Below are 24,030 nucleotides of genomic sequence, written 5' to 3'. Positions count from 1 at the left end.
AGGAGGAATCCAATTACGTGGGAGTTCCCAGTCCACAACCTGTTCTTCAAGCATTTTGATTTTCCTTTCAGTGTCATACTGGATTCAACTTATTCATTTTGGGGAGGAGAGAAAATATTCTCTCTTTTTTTTGAGTCAGAGTCTCACTGTTGCCCAGGATAGAGCGCAGTGGCACACTCATGGCCACTGCAGTCTCATCTTACTGGGCTCAGGCGATCCTTCCCCCTGTCTAAGTAGCTGGAACTACAGACATGTACCACCCTGCCTGGCTAATTTTTTGATTTATCATAGAGGCGAGATCTCACCAAGTTGCCAAGGCTGGTCTCAAATCCCTGGACTCAGGCAATCCTCTTGACCCTGTCTCCCAAAGTGCTGGGATTACAGGCTTGAGCCACCGTGCCTGGCCAGAGAAAATATTCTGGCTTGGCTTCCCTCTGGAGGGTTTTAGCTTTTCATCTTCTCTTTTCAATCACTTTTTCATTGGTCTTTCTTACTGAGACTTTGGGACTTGGATCCAAGGAAAGGGACTCAGGCCTCAATAGAACCCTGCCCCAGCCTGTTTCTTGGCTAATGATTGGTCTTTATTATAATAAGAGTCATAGTAAAGATAAAGAAGTAAACAGAAAGGAGTTTTTAAAGGCATAAGTAAATGAAATGAAACACATCGACAACAGTAATAACAGGAATGACCCACAAAAATAAGAGTGGAATCCTTGAAAAGACCATGTATACCTGCACTGTCCAATGTAGCAATCACATGCGACTATTTAAATTTATTGAAATTCAACAGAACTTCAAATTCAAGTTCCTCTGTAACACTCTAGTTATATTTCAAAGTTCTTAGTAGCCACATTGAGCTAGTGACTAGTGCTACAGTATTGGACAAGGTAGGTCTACTCATCTTGTACAATGCGGGTAATAGATTTCCATTGTCACAGAAAGTTCTGTTGGCATCTCTTCTATAGTCTAATCTTTGTTCAGGTTAAACAAAAGAAAAGAAGCCGAGAAGATACAAAATACTTCATTGGAAAGAAAAATAGGGTCATAATTACAGATACAATAAGAACTTTTTGTGATAAAAAGTATTATGAACAATTTTGTACCACTGTGTTTTAAAAATTAGATACAGTGGACAATTTCCTTAAAAAATCCAAAATAAAATAGAAAACAAACCTGAATATATAATAACCATTGAAAGAACTGAATCAGTAACTAAAAAAATGACCCTCCACCCCCTTCTCCCACCAAAAAATGGCACCAAATACAGATGATTCTATAGTCAAGTTCAGCTAAAACTCCAAAGAACAGCTAATATTTTTAATTAACAGTTGAACTAGCCTGGCTCGGTGGCTCAGCCTGTAATCCCGCGCCTTTGGGAGGCTGAGGTGAGGGAATTGCCTGAGCCCGCGGGTTCGAGACCTGCCTGGGCAGCGAGACCTCATCTCTACAATAAATCAAAAAATCAGCTGGGCATCGTAGCGCATGCCTGTAATTCTGGCTACTCGGAAGCCTGAGGCGGAAGGATCTCCGGAGCCCAGCAGGTCGAGGCTGCGGTGGCCGGGAGCGGCCACTGCACTCCAGTCTGGGCAACTGAGTGAGACTCCAACTCAAAAACAAAAAACAAACAAACAAAAAAAACACAGTGGAACTGGCCGGGAAGTCCCTGGATTAAGGATTTTAGTCTTGCCTCTGTTCCTTTCATGACTTGTGCCCATGACAAGACATTTTCCCTCTTCCCGTCTGTACCATGAAGAAGTTAAATGAGATTTCCAAGGGTCTGGGCAGCTCCATGGCCCAGTGGTTCCTGACTTTAAGACATTTGTCTTCTCATTAATCTTGTCTACACAATTTGCAGCTTACAGGTATTAAAATGATAACATTGGGTCATCCATATGGGCAATCTGATCTGCTTTGCTAAAGATGATTGTTAGATAGACCCAGAGAAAATAGAAATTTCTAAAGAAACAGTTGATCCAACAGTATTGTGGAGCTGAAGCCAAGTTTCAGTTTGTTCCTCTTTCATTCAAGGAAGATTTCTCTTTGAAAATGATTTACTCATAGCCCTGAATAACAACACAGTCCAGTAGATAGAGGTTATAGTTTAAAAATTTTACATTAATGGCAATAACTAACATTTATAGAATGATTCCGATGTGCTGGTCATCATCCTAAAGATTTCATGTGCACTGATCCGTTTTACCTGTACAATGCCCTGTGAGGTAGGTAGATACTGGCTCCATTTTAAAGACTAGAGACTGAGCTTCAGAGATGTTGTTACTTGCCCGAGGTCATGTGACTTTTAATGTGTTGAGCAGATCTCCAGGTCCAAGAGGACCTACAAGAGCACATATAGGTAATGGGTTATGGGTGCTGTGGAGCTTCTGTAGTGACAAAAGGCATTTATTTTTATTTTTATTTTTTTTGAGTTGGAATCTCACTCTGTCACCCAGGCTGAAGTGCAGTAGCACAATCACAGCCACCGTAGCCATGAACTGCTGGGCTCAGGTGATCCTTCCGCTCCAGCCTTCCAAGTTGCTGGGACTACAGGCGTGCACCACCATGCCTGGCTAATTTTTTGATTTATTGTAGAGATGAGCTCTCACCAAGTTGCCCAGGCTCGTCTTGAACCCGTGGGCTCAGGCAGTCCTCTTGTCTTGGCCTCCCATAGTGCTGGAATTATAGGCGAGCCACTGTGCCCAGCCTAAAAGGTGTGTCTTTTGGGGTCTTATGTCACTAGTGAGTAGCAGCAATTCTTCTGTACCATGTCTGTTGGAGGTTCTTTTTCCAATGCCACTGTCTCCAAAGGATTGGTGAGAAGCCATGTATTTCCTTCTGTAATAAAAGCAATCACTGGCCTGGGCTTTATTCAGTAAGGAAGCAGGGCTGCCTAGTAAAAACTCATTGATGTTGTAATAGTAATCAGTTGCATGTGTAAAGGATGGAAAGAACATGATAATTGTACAGGCATTCCAGAGTCTAGGTTGACTGGAAAGTACTCAGTGAATATGTTTTAGCAGACTTTAGGGAAGTTACTCCATCATTTCTCACCTTCTGGTTTCTGGAAGAGTCTGAAGTCCTTATATCAATGACTTCCAGGGCTGATAATTTGTGCTGATCAGCAGTAGCTCATTTTGCCCAATCTCCTTTGATTTTTGTGACTTTTCTCAAAACTTTGTTTCCAAATACCTCAAGCTTGACAGGGAGAAAAATACTGGCATGCACAGGGCCATCAAGGATAGTTCACAAAGGTCAAAAAGGCATGCTGAGGAGTTATTTCCCTGTGTCACCAACTCTCTTAGCTGTTCGTTCCAGACTTACTAGATCAAACGCAGCTCACCTCCGTGGTCTGTGTTGTGTAAGACAAACTTGGGAAACATAGGTAGCTGAGAAACATTTTTCAGGAACTAAAAGAGAAGAGTAAATTCCATTTAGATTCTCTGAAACACACCTACCTGAGATAATAGTGTACGTCTTTAAAGGTTTTCTGAACCCACCACAAACCTCCTGCCATAACGCAGACATGCCTTCAGTCCTCTTGAGTTAACACAAAAGTTTAAAGGGGTAACACGCCCTGGATTTCACTTTGGTTTAAGTCTTTGTGTTGCTGACAGGGTTTAAAATGGGCAGGTAATCACTGGCACAATGTGTCATCATTTTCCTCCCTCTTCTTATGAAATAAAGTGCAAAGTATTTACTTAAAAAAAATTAAGCTGTGTCTTTTATTTATTTTTTATTTTTATTCATTTATTTTTTTTGAGGTGGAGTCTTACTCTGTCGCCCAGACTGGAGTGCAATGGCCGCTCCCGGCCACCGCAGCCTCTACCTGCTGGGCTCTGGCGATCCTTCCGCCTCAGCCTTCGGAGTAGCCGGAATTACAGGCGTGCGCTACCACGCCCGGCTGATTTTTTGATTTATTGTAGAGATGAGGTCTCGCTGCCCAGGCGGGTCTCGAACCCGCGGGCTCAGGCAATCCACTCACCTCAGCCTCCCAAAGGCACGGGATTACAGGCTGAGCCACTGAGCCCGGCTAAGCTGTGTCTTTTAAATGAAACAAGGTTATCACTATTTTCCTTTGGTTTGATATTTTTGGAAAGACTTGGTTTCCCTGGAGAGATGGAAATGGATTAGGTATGTAATAAAAAGGATATAATAAACAAGCCTCCATTTATACTGACACCGCAATTTGTCTACAAGGCATTAAATGGCTGATATTAAATGTTAATGAGGTCTCTGGAAGAGGGAATCAGGGACTGGCCAGGAGTATGTCTCAGTCAGTGGCTTCAGGACCAAGTATAGAACCCCAGTTTTTTTAGCCTCTCTTTCCTACGTCTTTATCATGCCAACGCCACAGACATGGTTGCCATGTTTTGATCACTTTGGGAGAAGCCAAACCTTGTGCTAAGTGCTTTTCATTCAGGTGATATGGACACTCATATCCATTTTGCAAAGGAAGTTGTTGCGTTCATCCTGTGTCAGTGCCCCGAGTCAAAGCTACTGTGTGACAGAGTTAGGCCTGAAACCCATTCCGTCAGACTCTAAACCCCGTGCATTTAGACCTTATGTCTACTCATTGACCAAGGCCAGCCATTCTTTCCACAGAGTGCCTCTCCCATTCATCATTTCCTATCTCCCAGCACTGGTGTGCCGTGAGCCACATCACCTCACCCCTGGAGTGGCCCTGTTGTGGCTTCCCTGACTCAGAACTATCCCAGTCCATCCAACCTGCGTGCCCCGCCAGGTTCACCTTCCTGAAACACCACTTTCTCTGTGTCTCTCCCCTGATGACAGATTGCCAGTTCCTTCCTATTTCTAACCACATCAGGTTCAACCACTTTTGCCGGGTCCTGAAATTCCTCCCAAATGGGTCCTCCTGAGCAGTTTTTATGACTTTTCCACCCCTCCAAGATAATGGAGTGTTTTTTTTCCTCTTCTACAAATACAGTATTCATTCCTTTGTTCATGTCTTTGTGATCATTGCTTGCCGTTATCTGAAATGGCCTGTTCTCTGCCTGAATCCTACCTATTGAATTCCACCTAGTTATGCTCCTGTAGGAAGCCTGCTCTAAGATTTTGAAAATGGCATCATCTCCCTCTCACTTGACCTCCTGAAGCAGAGTCCTAACCCACTTTTTTTCAGAAAACCCATCTCTCCATCATCATGATTCCTCCCTTGGCAATCTTATCTCCAGCTAGACTGGAAGTTCCTAATGACAAAGCCATGGTCTTTACTTCTGTTGTTCTCACTGTGCTTAAAATAAAAATTACAGCTAACATTTATTGAGCATTTTGTATGTGCCTAGCACTGTTTACATGTATTAATTCTGCAATCTTTCCAATAATCCTCTGAGGAAAAGATTGCTATTAGCTACATTTTCAGATGAGGAAACTGAGGAACTGGAAGCTTAGCTGATGTGCCAAGTGGTGAGACAGAAATGCAAGCCAGGCAATGCTTCCCACTATACTGTGCTGCTTTACAGTTGCCCCAGGTCAGGTGCAGGTAAGAATGCACCTGGGCTGGGAGGATAAAGGAGAACATGTGAATGCTTTATCTGAAATTGTGTTCAGTCAATAAATCTCATCTCATACTTTTTCTAGAAATGGGTTCTCAGTTCCTTTCTTGTTGCTCAGCAGCTGGAGAATTGTGCGTTGAATCGAATATTCTGTTTTAGAAAAGCTTTCCGAGTTTGAATCAACAGGGTCCAAGTCCCTTTCAGAACCAGCTTGACATTTGTATGGCAGATGTAACTCAAGTGCTCACTCTTCCCCTCTCCAGTAATGTGAAACCTCTTCTATTTGGTATTAGATGCTTTAATCCTTTCTGGAACAAAGTACAGCATAAACAAACAAAGTTAAATATTTAAAAATTTTAATACCAGCAGAAACTTCCATAAGTCTCTTGAAAATGAACTCTAGTGTGATCATCTTGAGGAACTTATGACTGCCTGGGTCAGCTCAGTCACTCTCTGACCCTGAGTGTCTCTATGGCACATTCAAGCAGCTACTCTGAAGAAATTGCTGGTAGCTTGCATTTTCTCATACAACAGAATTGCAAATGCTGTGGTATATTTACAAACAGCATCCTCCTTTTGCCTAGTAGATGTTGCACTTTTTGTTTTTTCCTTTGGTCAAATTCAACCAAACTGTCATCATCAGAAATGCAAGAAAAAAAATCAAATTGATCAAAGATCAATCTGATCCAGGTGTGTTACCGTGTACTTCAAAATCATACTGCCTTCACCACATTTCCACCTCATCCCCGGGATAGTGCTTTGTCTGGACTCAGCAGTTAATATACATTTACCAGGTGGAATTGTGGATGCTTCACCTGGTACCTATAAATACACTGTTTTGGTCATCAAAAGCATAATAGTGTTCTCTACCAAGGGAATGTGTGACTCGATTTTCTAACAGTTATGTTTGTCAAAATAGATTGGTGAATTTGGCAATGTCAGCTGCAGATGAAGGTGTGGAACAAACAGATTTGGCTGAAAAAAAACTAGTTCTTACCCAACTATGTTCAGCTGGTTTTGTGAAAAGGGTACCATTATATCAGGTCTCCTTTGACAAGAAAGTTAATAGTTCATGTCGCATGAATACAGGACCCGGGGGGATCTCGTCCTGGCTTTCCTATCCACCCTCAACTCTCACCACTGCCCATAGGGATGTGATGCTCTGGAATACCACCCTGCTTGGCATTCCCCACACATCCTATGCCCTCCTCAGTTCCATGCCTCCGCTCTTGCTCCCCCTTCTGGAAATGCTCCTCTCCCCCAATTGGCCTTGCTGCTTCCTAGCATTTTCTAAGGCTCCGACTAGGAATTCTTTTTCCCAAGGAATCGTCCCTGACCACCTCCTCTCCTCTCCTGATGTGAAATGCCACTTTTTAGTGCTTCTAGAATTTGCTGTGCATAACTCTCTTGTGGCCTGTTAACATTCTGTATCATAATTATCAATGTGTCTGTGTCTCCAGCCAGCCTGGGGCTTTCTTGATCTCTGTATCCCTGGCCTAGCTCAGTGCCTGAAATATATGGGTTCCCAGGGGCCTTGTTGAAGGAAGAAACAGCAGGAGGGGAACGGTAGTAGATAAGTGATATTCCACGAGGGGAAAGCAGAAGCTATAACCATTTGTGTGAAATCTCCAGATGTGTTCCATTCTTTCTTTGTTGTCACCCTATTCTGCTTCATGAGGGAGCGTTTGCCCCATGTGAAAAGTCAAGCCCACTTGTCTTTAGGGACACATTACTGCATCTGGAAGTCTGGCATTCCCAGCTGGGTGTTTGGCAGCCCACCACTTGGGTGTTTTATGGTAGTGTCTCCAGAGGTGTTATCTCCCCCTCTTAGGAGGAGAAAAGGTGATCAAAGAAACCAACTCTAGGGGAGGTTTGAAAGTCAAATTGTGGCTTTTATGGATAAGAAAGGGACAGAATGGAGATGGGGTAGGGATGATCATAGTGTGAGGGAAGTGCTTCAAGGGCTCCTGGCTGTTCTTGCGTGCAGCCATCTTTCATATCCCTATAAGATAAAATCACCGCCGAGGGTCATAAACCACTGTCAGCGTATTTGACAAGCCCCATAGGTAGTTGTTCTGAGCCAGTAAAAGCATCTTAATTGACCTAAATGACAACAGTTTTGTTATAAATATCTAGAATTTATGACCTGAGAAGGCATAATCACATCTTCCATCAGTTAAGTTTGCATAGGAGAAGCCCGAGGATTTAAGACAGGGCGGCAAGTTGGGGAAAATCTGATTAGCCTTAACTTTATGACAAACCCAGAGCTAAGTGAATCAGAGTGCTTTCATGTTCCTGATCCCTGGGAGTTAAAGGCAGTGAGCGGTGGTGTTTCAGAGTCGGTAAAAGCCACCCAGTCCCCTCTGTGCAGCTGTCATTTTATTGGCCTTGTAAAGTCTCGCATACACTGTGACAAATCCAAGACCATATACCTGCGAAGAAGAGATGTTTTGGATTATGGGGTGCAAAGGAAGCAGACGGTGGGGTTAGAGGGTGAAAGCATGTGTGTTTATGCCAAGCCTTCTTTGGAATGTGCAGAGTCATTGTGAAAAGCACATAGAAACCGCTGCCCAGAGCACTCCAGGGTCTGATGAGACTACTTGCTCTCTACTGTGCATGAGCAGGTAAAATTCAGCTTGAATGTTTAAGGCGTGATTCATTTCCTGAATTTCTCTTATGGGGGGGGTGATGTTATTATCCAGCAGTACTATTTGAAGGAAAAATCATAGCAGAGCCAACCCAAGAAAGGATGTGTGCCTTAAAAGAGACACATTATGGACATAAATTTGATGTCATTGATCAACCAGTTGGTTGCCTGGGGACTCACTGGTCAATGGAGTGGAGTCATCTTCAGGGTAAAAGGCAAACAGTCAACTTAATCCCAATTTGCAGAGCTTCAAAGGTGAACAGTCATTTTGCAGGGCAATGAAGAGCTCAGGTTATCTATTTAATGCCAAAGTCTCTGAAGTCAGTGAAATTTCTTTAATGAATTTGAGAGCAATCCTTCAAAGAGACCTCCGACTGAAGCCCATAGAGAGGCCAGTTGCCTTTGAACTGAAGAGATGAAGTTTATCCCAGATTAACCTGATCTTTCAGTTTGCTCTGTCTTATAATGTAGGAACAGAGTTCTGAATTTTGAGAGAAGCATTATGGTGCTTTGGCAGGCGTACCTAAAACTGTTATGTATTTATTATAGCATGTAGGCACACTTTTAGCTTCCCATGGCTCCATTTGTTGCTAAGAAGACCTGTCCACAAAAGGGTTCATTTTACACATGAAATCTTTGCACATGTCCATGTTCCAACAGTTTGTGGGGGCCAGTTGGGTCCCAAGGTGTGTCCTCTTTTGTTACTTCTCAGTGGGTATAAAAAATAATTTCAATTTTGGTTTTGTTTTTATCATACTTTTCGCTGTGCTTCCATACATACCCTTAAATCTTGCACCTCCCAAATCCAGTGTGCCTTGCAATGTGGAAGAAATAGGAAATCTGGGACTGATTATTAAATTACGAAGCAGAGAGATGCAGAAATGTGCAGGGATCAGTGTACAAATGCATAAGCCCTGATGCACACAAAGCCTGGTGTGAAGGACACATCATTGTGGGTTTGAACCCTGCTTTTTCATTTCAGCATAATGCAACCTAGCATTTGCTTTGTGTAGTGCTTGGGGAGCTTTTGGTGTTAGCAGAATTCTTTTCTAAAGAAATTCCTTTGGATTCCTTCAGAATTTGTCCAGTTTCCAGGTTCCAATAAGAAAAACATGGACAAGACTTTAATAGAAAAATTGTGCTCCAGATTTTTCAGTTGGCAAGCTCCCTACTCTAGAGTTGTTCTTGTTTTATTAAGTGGTACAGGTTAGCTTAATAGAGGAGCTCTCTACACTTGTACCCTGATTTAAGGGAGGGAAGAAGCTTGGGCCTCCTTGGGAAAGACACCTGCAGGGATTTTGAGCCCATTTGTGGTTTTTTCCTTGTTCATCTCATTGGAGAATACGAGGGGGGACCAAAGAAATCTGGAATTTATTTATAAAAAAATTATGTATTCTTACATGCTTAAACTTCAGTCACCTTCAAAGTCCTCTCCATTTGATGCAATACACCTATCGAGACACCTTTTCCACTGCTCAAAACAATTTTTTAACTCATCAATCTTGATGCCTTTTAGTGCTTCTGCCATTTTTTGTTTCACCTCTTCCACATCGGCAAAACATTTCTCTTTCAGGACTTTTTTTTCTGGGGAAACAAAAAAAAGTCACTCAGGGTGAGATCAGGTAAATAGGGAGAGTGGGGCACAAGGCTTATGCTGTTTTTAGTCAAAACCTGCTGAACACTTGGCACAGTATGGGCAGATGCACTCGTAAATCACCCATCATGATATGTGCGAACACATTGAAAGAATCTCCAAAAAAAGTTTCACTGAAGCCAAACACAGTCTTTCACAACAATGCTTGCTATTGTACTCTGATGCCAATGGATTCCTAGAACACTCATCTAGTAGGGGAAGCCTGTACTACAAGGAGCCCACCCTCCAAAAAATAATTCTGGAATTTTTTGGGACACTCCTCATATACTCGAACAACAGTTATACATGCTGATAGGACAAGACCAGATCCTGTAGCATTCTTTACTCATGCCACCTCAAGAAAGCAAAGCTGGATCCTTCTATAGTGTTATTTCAGATGTGACTCCTCTCCTATGGGTCAGGAAGGTGATGGTGGTAGTGGGATATTTTATTTTTTCACTTCAGTGTTTTAACTGAAACATGCATTTTTATAATTAACAATTTCAAATAATTCTAAAATCTTTGCAAAAGAAAATAATTCCCTCCAATCCACCATCCAGAAATATTGACATTTGAGTCTGTCTCTCTTTCTAGGTTTTTCTCTATCCTCTTTTTTAAAAAATGAGATTGGCTGGGCTTGGTGGCTCAGCCTTAATCCCAGCATTTTGGGAGGCTGAGGTGAATGGACTGCCTGAGCCCACGGGTTCGAGACCCACCTGGGCAACTTGGCAAGACTTCTACAATAAATAAAAAATTAGCCAGGTGTGGTAGTGTGCACCTGTAGTTCGGCTACTTGGAAGGCTGAGGCAGAAGAATCGCTGGAGCCTAGCAAGCGGAGGTTGTGGTGGCCATGAGCATGCCACGGCACTCCAGTTTGGGCGACGGAGTGAGACTCCAAGTCAAAAAACAAAACAAAAAAAAAGAGATTATATTATAAATGTTTTTATAACTTGCTTTTCTCTTTTTTTTTTTTTTTTTGAGTTGGAGTCTCACTCTCACTCAGTCTGGAGTCACCCAGACTGGAGTGCAGTGGCCGCTCCCGGCCACTGCAGCCTTGACCTGCTGGGCTCCAGCGATCCTTCCGCCTTACGAGTAGCCGGAACTACAGGCATGCACTACCACGCCCAGCTGATTTTTTGATTTACTGTAGAGATGAGGTCTTGCTGCCCAGGCGGGTCTTGAACCCGCGGGCTCAGGCAATCCACTCCCCTCAGCCTCCCAAAGGCGCGGGATTACAGGCTGAGCCACCGAGCCCGGCATAACTTGCTTTTTGAAATTAACATTGTATGTTGGACCCTTTTCCACATTAATAAATATATACCTTCAGCATCATTCTTACAGTTGCAAAGTAGAGAATTTTGCATTACTTAACCAGTTTTTAATGATGACCATTTAGTGTTTTTAATGTTTCCTATCAGAATGCTAAAATTCCTTATGCTTAACCTTTCTTCACTTAAGCAAAAATTTCTTTAGAATACATTTCTAAAAGGGAAGTTGCTCATTGATGTTGATAAAGACTGTGAAATGGCCTCCCAGAAGGGTGGTGCCCATTCACCCGGCTTTCATGTCTTGAGTGGTCCTACCTCTCTGTACCTACACCCAAGTCTCTTTGTTTTGTTTTGCTTGGCTTTTTCTAATTTAGCTCCAATAGATACAGAGCTCTCCGAATTTTTCTTCTGGGTGGCAGGGTGCAAACCAACAAAAACAACCAACACGCTTGATTGGAACATCAGTTCAGGGAGAGGTAAAAAACATCCTTACAGAAGTAGGCCCAGTTCACGTGACTATTGACCACACTCCTTTATCCCTGTCACCAGGATACGTAGAGTTTTTCTCCTGTCAGTGCATTCCTCTGACTTAAATTGTAGAGGTTTCAGGACAACTTTCCTTTTCCAGTTTCCCTGTGAGAACAATTTTATCTATTGTAGGTGAAGATTTGTAGGTCTTGGTCAATAAAAGGGAAATGGCCGGTGCTAGAAATGGGCAAGTGGCCCTGCTTCCCTTGCGCCAGAGCTTACAAACACCTAAAACAAATTTCAGTTAACAGGTTCATTTTACTGGTCATACGTTTTGAATCTGAAACTTCTCGGCCATTTGAGGGATCCAAAGTTCCGGGCCCTTTTATCCTTTTATTGGTGAATTCACTGAAGTGTAAGCAGACAAAAAATGTTCAAGTGGCAGGCAGATAAACTTGTTAAATCCCTGGGAGTCTTTCCTTCCTTGCTCTGGGAGTTTATCTTCTTGGCGGAGTTAAAAGGCAATTAGGTCTGCAGGTCTTTGCTGGCTTGTTTATTGGTGGTTTACACATGGGTGTTGAAGAGACAGGACCGTATTAAACATTCCGATCCTGCTGGTCAGAGACCTCAGCCCAACTGGGTAAGTCTCCTTGAGAGACAGCCTTGCCAAAAAACTGGAGGAAAGTAGTTTAAATATAGTACCTGTGCCCCACGATGCTCATTGTTGGTGGAAAATTGCAGTCGGCTAGCTCCATGCTGTGTTCCATTTCCTGGGAAATGGTTTTATGGAAGGGCGTTTGATGAAAAAGTTCATTCCTTCTGTAATTGTTAGCTGCCCCCATGGTGTGAGTTAAGGAAGAGGCGCACTGGAAATGTTTCTTGCCCCAAATCTCTAGGGCAAGCCCACTCTTGAGAAAGAACAGCTATCAGTCTGAAAGTGCTTGGGGGACATATTTCCACTAAGTCCACTGATCTCTCTGACTACTCAGAGTCTCCCCAGTCACGCTGGTCCTGGGCAAAATTTGCAAAGGAAGTAGGTCTTGGGTTTCCTCAGCAGCTTCTCCCTTTTCTCACACCTTTCCCTCCATCTGCCCAAAGTCTCACAGGCTGCCTCCTGGGATGAAGGCCTAGGGTCCTGGCTCCTTCACACTCATGTTAGTGAAGTGATACATGCTCATCACTCCACCACCCGCCTACAATCTGTGAGTTTTTTAGAGTCAGCCTAGGTACTCATCTCAGTGGAACTGATGAGAATTTCCAGTGCTCAATTTGCCAGGCTCAGGGCTCAGGCACTTGTGGGTTTGACTTCTGATTATATGTCTAACTTTTGGGTTCAAATTCCCTCTCTAATCTCAGGATTTTTCCATTTGTAAAATGGGAACGAAGTTAGTCCCTGCCATGCAAGTTTGTTGAGAGACTAAATGAAATAATGCATGAGAAGTACTTAGCATCATGCCTAGGACATTTAAAAAAACACAGTAAGTGGTAGCTATCATCATTATTATTAAAATGTGCTTTATTTGTCTAAATATGTGTATAAATATACACGGAGTTGAGTGACAAATTTTTTGACAAAACTTAGCTATTTGTGTTTTACCAATCTAGTGTGCTACTGACACACAAAAACCTATCTGTGTAAAATGAGAAAATCCTTGCTCATGTCCAGAATACCTGGAATGTAAGGACTTGCATTTCCACAACTGACTATTGTGCTCAGTAGTCAAGGCAACTCTTTTCCTAAGTGGCTGCTTCTTACCCACATTTCAGTTTCTTATGAGTTAGACACCCTGCCTTAATTTCCTCAACTACAGAAAGCGCAAGAGATAACTGCAGCTTTTATCCTCAACCTGACCTTCTATGTTCTGAAATAGTTTTGCCTTAGTGTGTCGCCAGCGTCTGCGCAAGGACTTCCTCTAGCCAAGGAATGTGGTTCTGATTAAGGACATCCTATAAGACCCAGGAGTATGGCCTGGGAAGGAAACCAGCTCAAGAGTGAATTTCCATCCTTCAGTCAGATATGTGATATTGAAGACCAGAAGGTAAATGGAGTTTATCGTTAGGGAAGACTCAGAAAAAGAATGAAAGCAAATGGTTGACAAATTGGCTGCCTTTTATGCAAAGCTGACAAGCCAGCCGCCTCTTACCTGAAAGAGGATATGCTGAGCCCTCAGGCCAAATGGCTCGGCAGGCAGTCAGCAGGCTTTTTGAAGTCCCTGCTGCATGCCACTTCTTTTAACAACAAGGCGTCTGCTGAATTGCCTCCTCATAAAGGCATGGAAACTTAATTTTTACCTAAAACATCACAGTTCCATCAATGATCATTCATTCCTCTCTTTAGTGCATGCGCTGTTGGGAGAAATACCTGTGTTACCTACAAACGGAGTATTTTTTTTCTCCCTACAGTTTTATGAATTGGACTATAAATACTAAATCTTGCTTTATTCAGCGGGTACTAAGACCCTTCCCTCGGGCCCACAAGACACTGGCTCACTCCTGCAATAGTCAGGTGGTGACGCTGAGGAAGTCCCATTTGCTCTCCCTGGACTCATGGAGACTCTCATGCGTCCATGAGAGAGAGGACAAGAGTGGTGTGCAGTGGGCAATGGAGTTTGGAAAGCTTTGAGTTTCTTTACCAACTATCTCAGAATCTCCTAACAGTTGTAACTCTAATATGATTTTGTTGTTAATCTCTGTCAAACCATGAAATCTGATATGTTAACCATGACTAAGCCGTGAAATTTGTCAACTTTGTCTGTGATTTACACAAGCTCTGTTTTTTTTTTTTAAGTCTTAACACAAAGTGCAGAACAGTACTTCCCAGCATGCTTTTCCCAGCAGGCCACTAGTATCCTGTGACAACAAGGAAGAACAGTGTATACGCATTTTTCATGCTGTTTCAAGGACCATGGATAGATAAGATAAAACCTGCAAACTAAATAATATATTTTCCTTAGAGGTGACAACTATGAACATAGTAGATTTGCTTAAATATCAATAGGCATCAAATAAACATTCAGAATAGTTTTCTGGTTCATATCACTGGGCATGATAATAAACTTTCCTAAAGTGGTATTAATTTTTAAGAGAAAAATGAATGAATAAAATCAGTATGTTTTTTAACTGTCGGTTGTGTAATTCAACTCTTCAGCATGGTATGAGTATTAACTTTTCTCCCTCTGCATAATGGGGATAAAAATACTGGAACCTACTTTGTAGGTGGTAATGAGATACTATCTATAATACTCAGAGCTGGGCACTGCTGTCCTTTATTCATGGGGACTACTAGTGTCATTGACATAACAGTATATACTAACAAAATAGAGAATTGGGTATCTTTATTACCCAAAGGACAGTTAATTTCCTACTTTATCAGAGGAAAAGTGGGCAGCTTTTGGCAAAGCATTGGCATATTGGTAGACAGTTTTCCAAACCAGGAAAGCAGCTTCAAGGAAGAAAGAAGTGTTGCAGAGCTGGAATGGTGAGTGCTGAGATATCTTTCTCTCTGATCCCTGCCAAATGCCCTTTTTTCCTTGGACTCAAAGAAAAGGAATGCCCAGATCCTCCCCAACTATCTCTTGACCTCTGTTATGTAGAAACTAGAATCAGATTATCAGATGGCTTAGAACTTAGAATATTTTGGTGACTTCAGCAACCATGTTGTCTAGTGGTGTTTTAAAACTTTTTTTGTATAAAATCTTGTGCAGTGCTTCAGGACCTGAAAGGGCCCTTCCCCGATACCTTTCTACCAGATCTGTAGGACACTGCACATGAAAACAGAGACAGTCTGCTCTGTTCATTTTACTGACAATGAAACTTGAGTACATGGAATTCCAGCAGGTCTCACCACTGATGGCCTAGAGTGGCCTGGCCATGTCTTCTTGCCATACCCAGTTTCTTTGCCATTACCCTGATCTTTCCCCTTCCCACACAAATAAGAGTAAGAGAAAAGCAAGGCATAAGATTTCAGCATGGTTTTAGTCAACTCAATCAGGCTCTTGCACCCTCAAATAGTCCATGAACACTGCTATGGAATCTATGAAACCTCTAACAGAAAAAAAAAAATTCTCTGCAAAATGTTGTGAATGTGTATACGTGCATTTTCCTATGGAGAAGGTCAATAGCTTTTATCAGATTCTCGTAAAGGAATTTGGGATCCCCAAAAGGGATAAGAATGATTTCCCTATAATCTGTGCCCCTAAAAGTCACATTTCCAGTTCTGATTGTGAGTTGCAAGGTTAACAATTATACCCACTTTAACCTTTCAAGGGAAATGTAGCATATAATCCTGAGTGCCTAAGGTCCCGGGTTTGCTTGTAAAACAGCTATTGGGTTGTGAATTCTTCAGGCTGTCTTTGCAGCTTCAGTCCTCAGCCAGAATTCTAACTGGAATTAAGTTTTAACTGTCTTCAAACCTAGATAGTTCCAAATTGATAAAATAATGCATGTTTATTTACAGTGCTCCTGAAAAATACATTTATTCCTAGACATGAGCATTCATTTATTTGCTTAATTCTGGTTTGGTCCCGGATTAGGGTTGCCAGATTTAATAAATACAGGATATGGTCATATTTGAGTTTCAGATAAACAACAAATCATTTTTTAGTATAGTTCTTGAAAAGGGGAAAAATGGGTCAGCCTTGAAGATGTAGAAAGAGCCTTCTTTCAACTTTAGAACTTGTGCTGCAAAAATTAAGGGAAGTGTACTGTAAACAATCACAGGACCTTTGGGGGATGATAGAAATAGTCTAAAACTGGTTTGTGGTGACAGTTGCATAATTCTATAAATTTACTCAAAATTGTTGAACTCTACACTCAAAATGGATGACCTTAATGGTATGTAAATTATACCTCAGAAAAACTGTTTTTTAAAAATAAGGGATAACTTTATGCCAACTGTTGCTTAATTTCTTATTCTGAGTTTCAAACTAATTTGGGAATATGAAGGCAACCATAAATCCACTCCTCAGAATAAAATATATAAGCGTGCATGCCAAATTCTGCATAACATTTCTGGACCTGCTGAATAAATACTTGATAAGGAATGACATCTATGGATGCCAGCTCCTACCTTAACCTGGACTCCACACACAGTTAAAATCCTTTCCTTGACCTTGGGAGTAAGGCTTGTCCCTGGCAGAAGCAAAGAGTTGCTGTTTTGCACATCTTCTTCAGTTGTTGGCTATGAGGGCGACCTGTTGTGACATCTGCCCTCCAGTGAGACTGCCCCTTTCCCACCTCATGCTGAAAGGACATGGGAAGGCAGTACTTGTCTTATGGTGTGTGTAGAGCCTTGTTGTTTGCTTGTTTGTTTTAAGAAACATTGAAACAACCATGTCTCAAAAGGAGAAAGAGTAAGACTCAAGGAGTCTCTAAGAGGCCTTGGCTCTCTTCTCCTTGTTCTTTTGGATATATTGATTTTTGTTTTGATAAAGAGCTAGCGTTTAGAACAAACAGCAATAGAAAACTAGAAGTACATGTCTGGAGGTTCTAGCTAAAGCAGACCCATGCTTCCACCTTGACTAACTTCTCTAGTACAAACACCACATTCACATGCCAGTGTATACGCTCAATCACAAGGCACTTCCATCAAAACACACACAACTCATTCTCTGGTTTTAGTACCAGTGAAAACTGGGAAGTGGACTACTCTTCTCTTTTTCTCTCTTTTGACATGCCTGGGTATCTTCGGACATACACTTGGCCAGGATGAATGATTTCAGTAGAGAGGGGTTGGGATGCAGAAGCTTAGCCACGGGAAGAGTGTGCCCTGAGAACCTCATTCTTTATGAAGATTTAATTACTTAACCCTAGAAAAGACAGTGTTTTATACAGGTCATAAAAGTCACTGTGGACTTCTGCTAGAGAGAACCTCCAGACAAGCACTTCTATTTTTCTATTACTGTTTGTTCTCAATGTTAGCTCTTTAACAAAACAAAAACAATATGTCCAAAAGGACAAGAGGAGGAAGGGCCAAGCCAATGGTCCCTGTGTGAAGAAGATACAACTAATTAGCTCATGGAGGGGACCAACCAATTCAAAGCCGTTCTTCCCAGCCTAACAATACATATGCTAGATCAATAAATTCTATCTTTTGACTCAAAACAATCCTGAAGGACAGACCTCTGCCTGCCCACTCCTAGTTGCTGCTGGCATGTGAAAGCAGTAGGTGAGTTTCCTTGAAAAATATTCTATAACTTCATCAAATTTGCTAATTTTAAATGTCTGCTCCCACACTGTATTGCCCAATTATATTGTACAAGTAAGTGAGGCTTTCCCATTGTTGCCTTTTTTTCTGCAGAATGAGTTTCAGGCCTTTGCTGGAGGCATCATTTATGTTGAGCCTGACCTCTTCCACACTTTTGGTTTTGGTTTTTGTATTCGGGAAACCCAACAATATTAAGGTTCCATTTTCTTTCCTGTGGAAGTGAGAAGCCAAATACCCACGTTAAAACTCACCAACCTGTTATTTGTTTCTAATTTTTTCTTCCACATCTTTTTCCTCTTGCTGGTCTTTACGTAAAATTATTTTCAGTTGATAAATTTATTTTCCCCACCCTGGTCCTCAGTGGATCGAGTCTTATGTGGTTTTACAGCCCTGATAGCAGTATTGCTATCTTGATCTTTTGGTTTTTGGTTTTTGAGGTTTTTTGGGGGGGGGGCAGTTGTTTTTGTTTTTGTCAGCTCGCCTCAGGGGATTTTTATGTGGTTCTTATAAAATTCTAAGACAATGAGTTCCCTCATTCTCACAACATAATACTCCAAGGAATTATTTTTAAAGATGCTGTGGGGAAAATCTAAGACATACATCAAATTTTCTGTTAAAACAATGGTTCTCAACCAGGGGTGAGGAGGAGGGACCTTGTTTCTACCCCTGGACATTTATCAGTTCCCACGGACATTTTTGGTTGTCCTCAATTGAGGAGAAGGGTGCTACTGGCATCTAATGGGTAGAGGCTAAGGTTGCTGCAAAGCATCCTACAATGCACAAGGCAGTCTTGACAACAAAGAATTATCTGGCCACAAACTTCAATAGAGCCAAGGTCAAGAAAACTCTGCATTAGGGAGGAATTCTTTCTTTTCTTTTTTTTTTGGAAGGGCCAGGGGGTACTTTCTCTTAAGGCCTGGGAAAGACAAGAAAAGAGAAAGCTAATGCTCCACAAGCATCCTGAGTTCTTATATCCCACATGGATCCAGGACTTGGAGAGCACCAGGGTACCACTGAACAGGGCAAAGTGCAAGGTTGATACAGATCTTCTTAGCTCCAACAGCTGTCTCAGCTCCAAGGAGAGAGACAACTTCGACCAGAAAAAAGGACCAAAAAGTTACAAGGATGTTTAGTTTGTGATAAAAATCATTGTGCAGATTAAAGTGTTTCCTCCTGCCTATAAAATAGTATGTTCTTTAAATAACTCCAAAACTGAAGGCATTTAACTGTGTTGTGTGCAGGAGGCAGGAAGCCACACAGAGCCACGGTCCACTGACTCCACCCCAGCTGTAGGTGGTAGCGCTCTCCATGTTTTCTCCACCTTGCCTTTGAACTAAGCCCCTACTCTCAGCACAAAGGGATTCAGGGGATTGTTTCCTGGTAGTAATCTCTCTCTTGACTGCATTCCCATTTCTTGACTCCATTCTCCCTCCTCCGGGGGCAGCAAGATGACTGCTCAGCTGCCAGCTCACCTACTCTCATACCCAAGGCAGTCATGAAGAGTTCCCAAATCCTCAGCAGAGTGTCCTTGTGTCTCAATGGCTTTGACTGGATCAGGTGTTTATCCTAGCTGGGGGAAGAGAGGAGATGATTAGCTGTGGCCTAGGTTAGAGCCTACCCCTGCACTGCAGTGGAGCCTCATGTGATGCTTGTGGGCTGAAGGTGGACACAAGGGGAAATTGGGTACCATAGTCAAAATGGGGGAATGGATGCCCAGTAGCATACATAAACACACACTACTTGCTTTAGATTCAGTGGTGAGACTCTGCTCCTTGCCCTAGTGTTGCTGTTAACTAGCTTTACAATTCTCCCCACCTCCTTCCTCTGTTCCCCCCGTGAAGTAATATTTTCACAGTGTTTATGAAAAAACAAGCAATTATCTTGGGATATAGGAAGGATTGTACAAATAGGCAGTGATAGTGTTGTTAGATGAGAATGAATTCAGCTCAATTTCTAAAATCTCAGAAATAATCTAGACCAGCCATAACCCTCCCTGCTAGTCCATGCCAGCCTTCGGAAGCCAGTGTCTAAATTTATCCCAGTCCTCATTGTTGCAGGTCAGTGTGGGAAATCTTCTGAGGTCAATGACTGAGGTAATTGACTTGCCGTGTATCTTGAAAAAGTCTCTGTTAAATGACATAATTGGTTTTAATTACGTAATCACGGCACTTAAAGTGTGGAGGTGAAAGGTTACTATTATATTTAGAAGTGAGATCCCCAAATGAAGCAAGGGCATTTCAGCCAGCATGTCTTCGAATTTCTCCTTTTATTTTTTCAGAAGGAAGCCAGAGTAGGCTAGCCTTGGCCTGGTGATTTGGGGATGATTATCCTGCATGAGGTAGTGCCGGGGCTGCTGGCGGCATCATAGGAACCTTTGTCAAGAGACGGAAAGGGCTTCTGTAAAGACCACTTTGCGATCTGAAGTTAATGAGCAGTGGGAACTCAACTGTCAGCAATTGAATCTGATTGGGCAGGGTAATTATATGATTGCCTCTGGTGTTTGCACATGCACGGGGATATTTTTATTGTAAAAAAACCTAATTGCTTACTTACTTAGTGGAGGGAAAATCTAAACAAATTTTCGTTGTCATAGGTTAAGAAGACATCCTTTCTTTGTTTCTAAAATAGCTGCCAGCTCTGTTTCTTAGGAGTGAAGGTTTTGTTTCTTTTCTATTTCAATCAGGGATGTTGTTTGCATCCCTTGTATTATATGATAATATTAAAATGGAAAACTACTTTGGATTACGCATTTTTGGTAAAATAATCACGTGCTTTTTGCCCCATTTTAAACCATCCCTTACAATGGTCTCTTTCATCATGCAAAGCCTGCTAGAACCCTGAGCGACATTCAAGCCACTGGGTCTCTCACAGGCTTTTCGTTTGTTTTTTTGTTTTGTTTTTTTCCTCCCCACATGGAGGCCCTGGACAAGACTGGTTTCGTAGGCTTTCTGGTTTCCCTTAGTTGTGTAAGGTGAGTGGGCGGTATCATGTCTATGATAGTCTTGGAGAAGTTGAAAACATCCAGGGTGAAAGGACATAGTACTCCCTCCGCAATTTCCCAGGGACTTGGAGGAAAGGAAGGGGTAACGTGGGATCCCACGTCAGGATGCCAAATTGTCATCTACTGTCTTGTGTTTCAACAACGCTGATGAGGATAGGCTCTCATTCCTGCCTGATGCTGGTATGCAGAAAACAGATCGCTACAACTGGGTCTGTTCTATAGCTTCAATCCACATTATTGTTGCTTTTTTCTCTCTTCTTTTAGAAAAACAAAACTTTTCTAAGCTTTTTTTTCCCCTGAGATCCTACTGGAAGAGGTCAAAATGCAACTGGATTGTGCGAGCACAAGTGCCTCCAACTGTGATAAGGGATTCAAACTCCAAATCTGGGTTCTCCGGTTGAGTGTAGGATTACAGGCTGGAGAATGGCCAAAAACAAAGGGCTTTCGGCCCCTCAGACCCACCATGCTCTCTGTCTCAGGAATCTTGCATGTGCTGAACAACCCCAAACTTGGCTGGCAAACTCCATGGGTCCTCCAGGCTGTGTTACCTGTCATGTCACTTACCTGGGAAGCCCTCCCTGACAGTTCATCTCCAGTCTGGGTTGGCTGCCTTTGCTTTGTGCTCTGTGGCTCCCTCTAGGTTCCCACAACCTACTGTCTGTAACTGCCTGCCTCATTGTCTCCCCCTAATAACCCACCAGCTCCACGAGGGCAGGGCTTGTGTTCCACTGCACTATCTCCGGAGCCTGGCACAGTGCGTAATGAGTGTGTGTGGAGTCACTGAATGAGGAGAGAAATGGTGGCTGGGTGCCTCGGGAAGACTGGTGTGTGCTGACTGGGTTTCCCTGCCCTTGCTGTTAATACTGCTTTCTTGTTGCTTATAATTTTCATTGCCCCAGATGATCCAGCTCTGTCGGAGGCACATAGGCACAGCCAAATCTCATGCTGTACATTGATCACCTGTCCAACCTTTGCCTAGAGTGGGAGCCCCCAGTTCCTTCAAGAGATCCAACTTTACCTGTCTGTAAAGAAGAAGAGGAGGAGGGAAACAGCAGGGAGGATCCGGTGGCAGTTTAACACCAGAGCAGGTCCAATGTTTATTTTTACCCTTTTGGAGGTGGGTAACTGCAAATGCCGTGGGTGCTGGGTTGCAGAGAGACTCTGCCTGATGACCTTGGATTTGGGGGCTCACATGAACTTTATTTTTTGCTAGAGTATAGGGGCTGCTATTTTTGTATTTAATTCACAGCCAGGTTGTTCTGTGCTTCCCATCAGCGTAAAACAAGAATCCAGTTTCACAGTCCACATGACGTATATTGTTGTGTCGGCCTTGTAGTGGCCACACACAGTGTTGTTGGTATCTTGCTACGTGGACAGAGAGGAGGATCATTCACTGGCTCCTATTTACTGACTGTTATATTTATTATTTGCCTTTCAAGGCATATGATTTTCAACAGCCTTTCCTGTTTTGATTTTGTGGGTTTTGATGTTTTGAACCCCGCCTTCCAACCAGTTGACTTCTTAGACTGTGAGATCCTGAATAACTACTGAATAGATGAGATTTCACTAACCCTACACAATCCTGGGTCTGCCTAACCAGCTTCCTCTCTAAGCAGAACATGAACTTATGACCTTGCAGGCCTCAGGCAAGAGGGTTTCCTATTGAACCCACAAGCCCAGAACCATCCCTGAGTTTGAACTGTCTGTAGTTGATTGGCCTGCCATAATGATTTTTGGGTGGATGGACATTTGCACATGGAAACCACAGCCTCACATGTGGCGGAACAGAATAAACCCACAGAGACCACAGGGCACTGGCTTTGTACTTCTTGCATGGTTATCTGCATTCAACTCTCCCAGGTCTAACTTGTATTTTCCCTTGTTGGTTGAGTCTCTGTTTACTTTGCATTCTTGAGTTGCAGTTCTGCTTTGACATGACAAGTACCTAAACTGGAATCTTTAGGCATTCCTTCTAGGAAGAGAGCTTGAATCTACCCAGTTTTATAGTAGGTAGGTTCATCAACATCATGTACTTTGAATCAGACAGCGATGGGCCATGGTGAGCTTTATTCCTGAGCTCTAGGGCAATTGCAGTTTAATTTTCAGTTTTGGAATACCACCAAAAGATGCCTCACCATCTCATATCCTTTCTGGATTGAGGCAGGTAATAACTGCCTACACTAATAAATCACATGCTTTGCAATGAAAAAAAAAATCTTTGAATGACACTTAATTTTATAATTAAACTTGGCAGTGCTGTCTCTGAAATGTCTCATCTTGTCTAATCACAACGATCTATTCCCTTTCAGAGTGCTTCTGTATGTAATGAGCTAGTCCTATTATCAGATAATATGGTGAAGAGAATAATTTTTTTAAAAATTAGAATACATGATTGCATTTGAGATCAAACTCAAACTACTGATAGTTTCTATTGTTTTGTTTTCAAAAAAATATGTTTCACATCCCTTCACTGATTAATTACTCAGCAAGTAGATTTAAACATTGGTTCTTTAAGAGGAGTGCCTGAGCCGGGCTCGGTGGCTCAGCCTGTAATCCCGCGCCTTTGAGAGACTGAGGTGAGTGGATTACCTGAGTCTGTGGGTTCGAGACCCGCCTGGGCAGCGAGACCTCATCTCTACAATAAATCAAAAAATCAGCCGGGTGTGGTAGCGCATGCCTGTAATTCCGGCTACTTGGAAGGCTGAGGCGGAAGGATCACCGGAGCCCAGCAGGTCGAGGCTGCGGTGGCCGGGAGCGGCCACTTCTCTCTAGTCTGGGTGACAGAGTGAGACTTCAACTCAAAAAAAAAGAAAAAAAAAAAAAGAGGAGTACCTGGACCAGCATTCCAAATCCTGACATCACCTGGGAACTTCTTAGAAATGTAAGTTCTCAGGCCTTATAGAGACCCACTGAGTCAGAAACTGTAGGTGGGGTCCAGCAGTGTGTGTTTGAATGAGCCTCTGGGTAATTCTGATGCTCACAGAAGTTTTGAGAGCCATTGATTTAACATTCTGAAAGTATATGATGTGGAGCTATTAAAATAAGAGTAACTATGTAGCATCCTGCTATCCAGGAGTTTGTGATCCCACCAAGGGCATAAGACATAAATTCATCAGACAGTTTAGCAGAGTGATATTTTATAAAATGTAAGTTACAGCCAGGCTCGGTGGCTCAGCCTGTAATCCCGCGCCTTTGGGAGGCTGAGGTGAGTGAATTGCCTGAGCCCGCGGGTTCGAGACCCGCCTGGGTAGCGAGACCTCATCTCTACAATAAATCAAAAAAATCAGCTGGGCGTGGA

The 24,030-nt window shown here is 42.6% G+C and overlaps 1 protein-coding gene across 2 annotated transcripts in view; it reads left to right on the top strand.

Moving 5' to 3' along the window:
• LOC103270862 (ERC protein 2-like) overlaps window positions 1-24,030 on the top strand; it is a 424,845-nt gene that overhangs the window by 301,364 nt on the left and 99,451 nt on the right. Inside the window, exon 6 of one of the 2 annotated variants that reach the window (XR_002482512.1) lies at window positions 21,632-21,820. The exons of the other annotated variant lie outside the window; for it this stretch is intronic. The gene's annotated coding sequence lies outside the window, so the exon portion shown is untranslated. The remainder of the gene's footprint in view (window positions 1-21,631; window positions 21,821-24,030) is intronic. 2 annotated transcript variants of the gene reach the window in all.

Source organism: Carlito syrichta, unplaced genomic scaffold, assembly GCF_000164805.1.
Source record: "Carlito syrichta isolate Samal-C Ts95f unplaced genomic scaffold, Tarsius_syrichta-2.0.1 Scaffold108124, whole genome shotgun sequence".
In the NCBI taxonomy this organism is placed as follows: domain Eukaryota; kingdom Metazoa; phylum Chordata; class Mammalia; order Primates; family Tarsiidae; genus Carlito; species Carlito syrichta.
The sequence above is the reverse complement of the archived record's forward strand: the minus strand, read 5'-3'. Positions and strand labels throughout refer to the sequence as shown.